Genomic DNA, 9,678 nt, shown 5'->3' with positions numbered 1-9,678 from the left:
CAGTATTAACAAGCAGTCATGGTCTCTCTCTCTGCTTCTTTATATTCAAACAACCTCATTTCCTGCTGGTACTCAATGACAAGCACATACACCCCCAGACAGACACACCAATCATCATGATGAGCCAGAAGGCCTGTCTGCTGTCTAGCCATGTATCAGTAACCAGTAAACAGCTAGTAAAGTTAAATTTGCAGTAATTATTTTTAAGTATTAAATGAAATATGTTGAAGTATTTTTGTGGTTTTGGGGTGTGTGTGAGTGTGCATGTGTGCGTTTGTGCATTTGTGTATGTGTGTCTGTATGTATTACTAGGGTTTAAGTGAAGCAAGGTAATGAGGCTTTCAGTGTGAGGGGTTTTAGACAGGCAGTGAGGTGATAGAAAGTGACTCCTTTATAACTGTGTCTCTAATGGGGATATCCTGCAATCCTGCTCCTCAGATTTATCCATCCAGGGCTGCAGGATGTACTACAAGAATTGTTTCAACCAGTGTACCATAACAACTGCTCCATGTCAGAATACAGATGATGTGTTAAATTTTGCTATAGCTGGACCTTGATGGAACAGCATCCCAGACAGTAAAGGCAATATATGTACAGTATCTCACAAAAGTGAGTACACCCCTCATGGCCAGTCCTGGACAAATTGGCAGTCGATTGAAATCTGCACCATTTGTAGATTATTTTCCTTACAGTAGAATGATGTATTTCAAATAATTTGGAGATATTTTTAAATCCCTTGCCAGACTCTGGCATCCACAACCTTTTTCTGAAGGCCTTACAGAACTCTTTAGATCTTGGCATGATGGCACCACAGACCTCAATAACAAAGTGAACACCAGACACTAGTGAGAGGTTTAAATAACTCTCTAAGCAGGTTCTAATCATTGGCACCCAATCTTGAACACCTGATCCTAATTTAATGGATTTGATGTTGTGGTAAATGTAGGGGTGTACTTATCTATGTACATGTGACTGATCTGGATTTTTTTTTTTTGTTAATTTAAATTGTGAAAATTGCTACAAAATGTCAATTTTATGTGTCATTTGATAGAGTGTCTCGACTTTATTAATAGGCACTGTTTCAAAGAGGATCAAATGTTTGCTTGTCCAAATATGTCAAAAAAGTCAACAATTTCCATGGGACATACTTATTGTTTTAACATGAGTGTATAATGCATGAGGGTCGTTGCAATCCAGATTTAGACTCTCACAGACTATCCACAAACAAATATCATCACATGGTCAGCATGATATCTTAATATCTCCATATATTTTAACTTTATTGGATGTGCAGATTGGCACCCCTGGTGTTCAAACAGTGCACATGCATTATGTGCATAATTAATAGAATGCTGATTTCCACTAATTACACATTTCCACTATGCATATCATCACATTTTTGCATTGCAATGTATCATCAAAATGTGTTGTTATACTCCTAGATAAAAGTAAACTCAGTCCATACAAGATTTCACAGCATTTTCTTGTGATTGTTGCAGCCAAAAATGCTTGATTTTTCTGCAGATTTTTTTTTTTTTTTTTAATTTGTGATGCAATTTGTGGAGATTTTTTTGTGTTTTTTTTTGTGGAAAACTACTTGAATTGGTGAAATTGCAATTGCACAAAATTGTTTTGCATGGTCTTTCACAGTCATGTTTGTTGGTAAATGAGACCTTTTAGCTGTACTCATGCTCGACGCACGAGAAGTGAAGAGGGCTTTGGTTGAATGCGCGTTGCGATGACGTCACATGGTGAATTGTGATGATGTGACATGAAGTGACTTGGTCCAAATCTGTGGAAAATCTGTGGTAATTCTGAAAAATTGCAAGCTCCTGCGAATATTGTGGCGGTTCCTTGAATTTCCAATAATTTCTGCAATTGCAAAATCCTGGAGAGACTGTAAAATCACTGTTAAAAGGCTGTTTATTTCTTCCATAGTAGCATAACACAGGATTTATACAAAATAAATATGATTACGAATACATATAATCATTTGACCAAACAGGGGGGAGTTGTGCCTTTATGGTAATGTGTTGTGTGTTGTGTTGTAAACTGTGTTGTTTGTGACATGTGTACTGTTAACTGTGTTGAATGTATCTTCTTTTGATCAAACACCAAGAACATTCCTAATACATGTAAATGTATGTGGTGAATAAAATGCTTCTGATTCTTTATTACGCATCAGTGGATGGCAACCTTTTGGCTGTCAATTCCCTCAAATGCAGAAACAGCTGTATGGCTCCAAGTCATAAACACAACTGTGCTGAGCACCAAATATAAACCCACATTTCAATGTTTTGCTGCTCATTATGAACCATTTGTGACAGTAATGCTGTTACACACGTTTACTTTACCCATGTTTTATCTCTGTATTTGTATATAAAGGCAGTTTAATTTTGTTCAATATATTATGCAGTTTTCTTAACTAGATTTAGTGTTATCATGGTGTTGGGTAGCTGTAAGCCTCTATTATCCTTATCCATATCATTTTTCTTCTCTATATTTGAATTTTTTATCGGAATAATTTAGGTCATAACTACACCAACATGGTTAAATTGTTTGGGGATGTAGCAAACCAAACCCTGCTAACTTGAGTGTTTGAGTGATAGAAACATTCATCTTGTCAGTGAAGACATTGTGTCAAACACTTCAAATTTTACAAGCGAGCTGTTTCTATGAATAGGTTGCAAGGTGCAATGTGTACAAGATTAATACTAGAGCAGCCAAATTAACTAAACCAAAAATGGCAGTAAGTGCATGACATGTAGTGTGAACACTGGCTTCCACAACCTATGTAGTGTACTATGGGAAGCCATTTGAGAATCAGCGTTAGGTTCATTTTCCAGCTATTTAAACTGCTAGCATTTACCTTTTAAAGCTATCACAGTTTGACCTCATGAACATGTGTTTGATTTCCCCAATTAAATATAATTTAGTACAATAAAGCCCCTTTTCAGATAAAGACCACCTGTCATAAGATTCATTTAGTGGAACATTTACTCTGTCATGATTACTAGTAAAAAGAAAATGTTATTTAAGGATATACAGTCCACTATAAATCTATAAATTAAATAGGATAATATTAATAAGGAGGGGATTAGCATCTTTGCCTCTCACCTCCGGGGTTGGTTGAATGTGTGTGCGAGTGCCCTGCGATGGGTTGACACCATGTCCAGGGTGTCCCCAGCCTTGTGCCCCAAGTTCCCTGGGATAGGCTTCAGGCCTACCCTGTGTAGGATAAGCGATGTGGAAGATGGATGGTAGGATAATTGTAAGGTTGATGTGTACAGTACTATGTTCCTCTCTCTGGCATGATCCTCTACACCAGTGGTTTTCAAAGTGGGGGCCGCCAGGGGGCGCCCGGGGGGCCTCATCAATATGGTGTGAAAAATAAATAAATACATGATTTTCTCTTTCTCACTCTCAGGCACACACACACACACACACACACACACACACAATCAATCAATTCCTAATGTAATGTAATGTAAAGATGTAAGATGTAATTATTCATAAAAAAGGGGGATATATTCAGAAGTCTGTATTTTTAATGTGTTTTAAAGACATCTTGCAAATGGGGGGCCAAATGTTACTGCCATTTGGGGGCCTTGCCCTGGAAAAGTTGTAGGGATTGTGTGCATGATTATGTGTGTGATCTGTGTGTACATCTGCGGGGTAAAACATTACATATATTGTTCAGTTACTAGTGTGCTTTCTGATCGACATTCAGTTAAAAACATAATTTTGCAGACAAGAGTATATCTACCTTCCTGTTTTTCAGGAACACATGGCAAGATACTAATTCCACTGGAGACTCTCCTAACATCTCTCCGTCTCTCTCGCGCTCTCTCTCTCTCTCTCTCTCACTCTCTCTCTCTCTCTCTCTGTCTCTCTCTCTCTGCTCTGGACATTAAATTCAGTGTGTCAGGTGCTATGTGGGTGTCATAAATTCAGGCAGGCTTATGTGAGTGCATAGCAGGGGGGATAATTTGTGGCCAAAAAATAGGGTGTTTTTTTCAGCACAGCTATAAAACAGGAGAGAGGAGGGGAGGAGGTGACAGACTCAGCACAATAATCTGGTCAAACTCTCTCTTAGCCTTTGGCTGTTGACATCACCTTTGATCATGTGTAAACTATTACAAAGCAAAGGGCCACCATTTATTTAACCGGCCCCAGGAGAAAAGAAGGGCTCAAGATAAACATGGAGGAAGAAAGAGATCCGACAGACAAATATCAACTCCTCTCGATAGATTTGCTCTTTCATGCACTTTCCTTGTTGTAAGCTCTCTCTTTTCAATTTATCTTCTATTTCTGTCAGTTTTTGCACAGCTAATATAAGAATATTGCTAATATTGCTCATATCATACATTCATTTACTATTTGCCCTTATTAGGAACCTTATTCGGTTGTTGAAGGGCATTATTATTGCATAATACATTGACCCTCTATGTTTTGGCATAAAAACAAGGTAATAAAGTCACATCTTGTATATTTAAAATATTTTTTCAAAGTTAGCACCTACAAATTTTGTCAGTAAATTTTCTGTTAAAAGCCAAAACAGCATAGGTACAGATTAAACTGTTCTAAATAATTCAAATGTAAACAACTCAATAAAGCCTTTAAATTGGAATCTTTATGTCACTGAATGGTGCTTCACCTTTACCTCACATCTCTGAAGAAAGCTATAAAACAGCATGGGACAGAGTGATCTCTGTTCACGCTCCATGCGCACATATGCATTCAGATCTGCAAATGACTGGAACAGCCAGCAACTGAGGGAGCGAGTGAATGAGTGCATCACTGGCCCACCTTCTTCAAACCATGAAACACTTCTCATGCTCATGCATTTTTTACACATCTACAAAAAATTTCATTTAACAGTCTCAGCAATGAGCTTCCCTACTGACTACACAACTGCATTACCCCAACCCCCTAGTGCTAAAACTTGGCTTTAATACCACTCTGTGTGTGAGACAGAGACAACCTACCTTCATCAAATGCTGAGGCATATACCTTGTCTTTGATAACCATTTCTTTACAGATTGCCAAATTAAAAGGAAAGAAGGCAAAAGAAGACTCTTTTTCACAATTACAGCAACCTTGGCTTTATCTGTAAAATTCATGATAAACCCATTAAAACGGTCCAATGTCTAAAAAAATTTAGCTAAACTAAAACAAACCAAATGAGTCAGCCACATGTCCAAGAATTTACACACACAAAGTTCAAGTTACAGGATATTGAAAAACAAATGAGAATTTATGCCGTGCACACATCAAATATGCCTCGGGCCACTGAGCAGGGAAAAACATTGGCCTGTCATTTCTTCATTTCTGAATTTCACACTGTCGCTCTGTCAGCATGTTCCCTGTGAGCTCCAGGTCTTTATCGTCGACTCTTCCCTCTTTTTCTCCCCCACATGTCCTTCAATCCATTTTCTCTCACTATCCTCCCTTTCAGCATTATTGTTAAACTATAGCTATAATTCTGCTCTTCTACACTAAGTGCTAAAGTTTTTTTTAGAATGAGGAGCACTTGTAGTAAACACACACACACACACACACACACACACACACACACACACATTAAAGCAGCTTTTTTTTTTACTTTGTCCAAGTTGTCTAAATTATGGTTATTTGTGATACTCGTTGGTTTCCTGTCTGCATGTGAAAGCCTCTCTCTGTTACAAGCTAATGGTCAACTGGCTAAAACGCTCATTAATCTCAATATCATAGCCTCCCTCATGACTGATAGTTAGTGTTTCCAGACCTCTGAGAAAATGGCTTCGAAAATTGCAATGATATGGCAACAAATCATATATTGACACAGCAGAAAAAGGCAAGTTCAAATCTACCAGGCCCACTGTAGCTATACGTCATACTTGCATAGCTAGATATCTGGTTGGGACAAAACAGGATAAATATTGGAGTTTCAGAAGTATCTCATTCCTGGGGTGTGAAATAAAGAGATGGAGAGGAAAGAGATTAAATGAATATGGGTTGTCTGTGTGTGCTCTGACTATTGAGTATGGAAACTGCCACAGGCACTTTCTGTCTCTAATGAAGCATGTCTTCTGTGCATGGGATGTTTAGTGGAATACAAGAAAACTGGAGGCACAAAATGTCTGCATGTTTTTTGTTGTTGTTATTGTTTTTTGGTTGTTTTGGGAGGGGTTTTGGTGGGGGGGTTCTGGTGGTTGATATACGAATTCATTCTGTGGTTCCTTAGCACATTGGCATGAGCTGGTTGTTACTTGAACATATATCAGAATGGCAATGAATTAAACTAGACAGTTTAGAGAAACTTGTTTTTCACCTGAAAAAGCTTATCTACTCATTTGACAGGTCCATAACACCAAATATCATCGGCATAGTGGATATAAAAAAATTATAATAAATAACAGTAAGATTTACCAATGTAAATGTGAACAGTGTCAAACTATAGCTATTAAACAGAGTGTAGTCATGGTTCAGTATTTTCATTGTGCATGAACACTTATGGAGTGTATCAGACACAGCCAATGTTATCATGCAGTTATCCATTCTGCCATATTCAGCAGGAAAAAAATGCTATTTTGTCTGAGAAAGCTAAGCACACATACAAACACAAACACTATTCTGCCATTTTTATTGGAAATAACAGCCCTGCCAGTAGTGTTTTTCATTTTTCTCCTCTTTGTCCATTTCTGCATCCTTTTCCCTTCTTTGACTGATTGTTTTAATTTAAAAACACACTTATCTATTTATTTTTCTTTTCCACAGACTTCCTATCAGTCAGGCCCAGGTCAGCCCAATCTAATTTTGCCGTAAAATAGAAAAATGCAAGAAGATACTTCTTCTTTTTCTCTCCGTTCCTTTGTTCCAGCTCTCTTTTGGTGCCTCCATTATTTTGACCTCCAGATTTTAAAATAAGGTGAGGAAAAAGGGTAAGAAAAAAAAAAGCATTTAAAATTTATGCAGCCTGGGTGGTGTGAAATGAATTGTAAGAAGTGCCAAACATGAATGTGCAACGTGAAAAGGACACGATGGGTAGCAGCAAATTTGAACTGCACATGAGCTCTGCAGATGGGCAAATTATGGTAAAATTATTACTCACAAAATTGCATATTTCACAGAGGTACTTGCTGAGATGCATATGCAAACAGATATGTGAGACGCAAACTAGTGCACACACTCACAACTATCCTTTGATCCCGCATAAAGCCTTGAATTCTTTATAGAGATACCTTCAATTTCTTTTTTCCACGCTGAACTGGTACCACTTTACATGTCTTTATGCTTACATTAGGTCAAAGCACAAACATTTGCCCCTGTGACACACTTGTAGAGTTTTAGCTAGGTGATGTAGTAATAACAACACTGCTTTTGCTCATATGTGACTGGCATTGATAGAGTTTCTTTTAGGCTGGGATGGACATGGCTCCTTTGGAATCAGGTTTGGGATTAATATGTTACAAAGTAGTCTGCAGGCAGGAATCCACTAGAGCCTGTCTGTGCTGTCTCAAACAAGCTATCAGAGTTGCAGTAAAACCCTCACATCAATTGTCATGTCCTCTATCATGTAGTGTCTGAGGATGAAAGATGGTCAGGGAATAACTGCTCCAACTAGTAAGATGGGTTGATTTTTTTATTTTTTGACATGCCTGGAATTTTTTTGACAGAAATCCTAAAGTGTGAGTGGTGTTAGACAGGCCCTTGTCAATAGCCAGTGGTCACTGAGAGGGCATTAGTCATAGTCCAAAATCAAGCATTTCTTTCAGGTTAATACTCCCAGCACACCATCAACAGCTTGGGTACCAGATTAGGTAGTGTAATGTTCTTCCCTTTCAAACTTTTACTTAGACACATTTAATGTGTTGGGCGCACGGTGGCTTAGTGGTTAGCACTTTCGCCTCACACCTGTCCAGGGTGTACCCTGCCTTGTGCCCGATGCTCCCTGGGATAGGCTCCAGGTTTCCCAGCAAACCTGAAAAGGAGTAAGCGGTAGAAGATAGATGGATGGATGGACATTTAATGTGTTTTGATGTCAATCCCAGAGCCAGCCAATTAACAAAAAAAAGTATCATATAAAGCTGTCTTGGTATATTTCTGCCACATATTCAAAAACTGAACTGACCCAAAGAGGAGCCTTGAGGATGTAGTTTATTTTTCACCAACATGACAGTTAACAGTCACAACTGTACAACAGTAAAAAAAAAAAAAAAAAAAAAAAAAGATCATCCTTTTTATGCAACTATTAACTGAACATGAAAGAAGGGCTGAAGATCCAAGAGTGATGTCCAAAAAAAAGGACAAACCGCAGTTCTCTGGAAAAAATAAAATGAGGTTTATTGAGATGTTTATTTCAATGCTTGCCATCTTCTAATAATCATTGTAGTAGCCTTTTTTTTTATTTGTGTCTTGCTTTTATGTTGCATCATATTACATTTGACATCTATGAGGGAAAAACTTCAGTCCACTTTTTTTTTTTTCACAGTTCACATTTTTCAGTCCAGATTTCTTTCAATCTTAAAGGTATGTGCTTGTGTTTAATGGTGGTAGTCTACTGAAAAACCCCTTCTCAGACATTTCTATTCAAGAAAAATCTGGCAACCTCGAGGATGTGAACTACATGCAGGTTATTTTAATGATCTGAATGGGGAGCGAACGTGAATGTGAGGCGAACCCTCCAGGGTTGTGGGTTCGATTCCCACCGTGGCCCTGTGTGTGCAGAGTTTGCATGTTCTCCTCGTGCTGCGGGGGTTTCCTCCGGGTACTCCAGTTTCCTCCCCCAGTCCAAAGACATGCATGGTAGGCTGTTTGGCACGTTTAAAGTGTCCGTAGTGTATGAATGGGTGTGTGAATGTGTATGTGATTGTGCCCTGCGATGGATTGGCACCCTGTCCAGAGTGTACCCCGCCTTGTGCCCGATGCTCCCTGGGATAGGCTCCAGGTTCCCCATGACCCTGAAAAGGATAAGGGGTATAGAGGATGGATGGATGGATGATCACAACTTAAGTGGCCAACTCTGAATATGGCCCATGGCAGGTGAAAAAGTAAGCAGCGTTCATCAGTAAAAAGTCTTAAAAAGAAACATTAGGGTTTGTACTGTTGGTAAATAAGCAATGCATTGATAATTTGCTTAGACGGTACTACGTGAATGTGTTTGTACTCTACTCTTTCCCACTTTGGCTATAGATTATTAGTGTGTGTTTGTGTGTGTGTGTGTGTGTGTGTGTGTGTATGTGTGTGGAAATATTGCTACCATGAGCTAAGTCTACTACTAAGTCTTCACATAGGCAATTCTTTTGCTGCTTGACTGAGACCTGAATTGGGGAGCCTAGAAATAAATTACTTTCATTCCGTGAATATCTTTTTGTACGTCAACTCGCACCCACAATATCAATGTTACTTCTACACTGAGCACCGCATATGAAATAAAATTAAAAAGAGATTCAAATAAAATCCGGAGCACAGATACAATAAAGGAAACACCAAACAATGTATACATACATCAGTTATAACGAGCTGCTATGTCTTTTTTCTTCTTGTTGATATTAGTTAGATAACAGACCCTCCATTCAATTGAACAGTTGGAAATAGGTGATGTGGGTGGAAGTCTTTTGGAAAGAAAATCTATTTGCATGTGATAAAAAATAACAGAGTATGTCTCATCATACCGCATTGCCTCCTTCTACTGCT

Source organism: Ictalurus furcatus, chromosome 7 (assembly GCF_023375685.1).
Source record: "Ictalurus furcatus strain D&B chromosome 7, Billie_1.0, whole genome shotgun sequence".
NCBI lineage: Eukaryota > Metazoa > Chordata > Actinopteri > Siluriformes > Ictaluridae > Ictalurus > Ictalurus furcatus.
Note: the sequence above shows the minus strand (reverse complement) of the source record.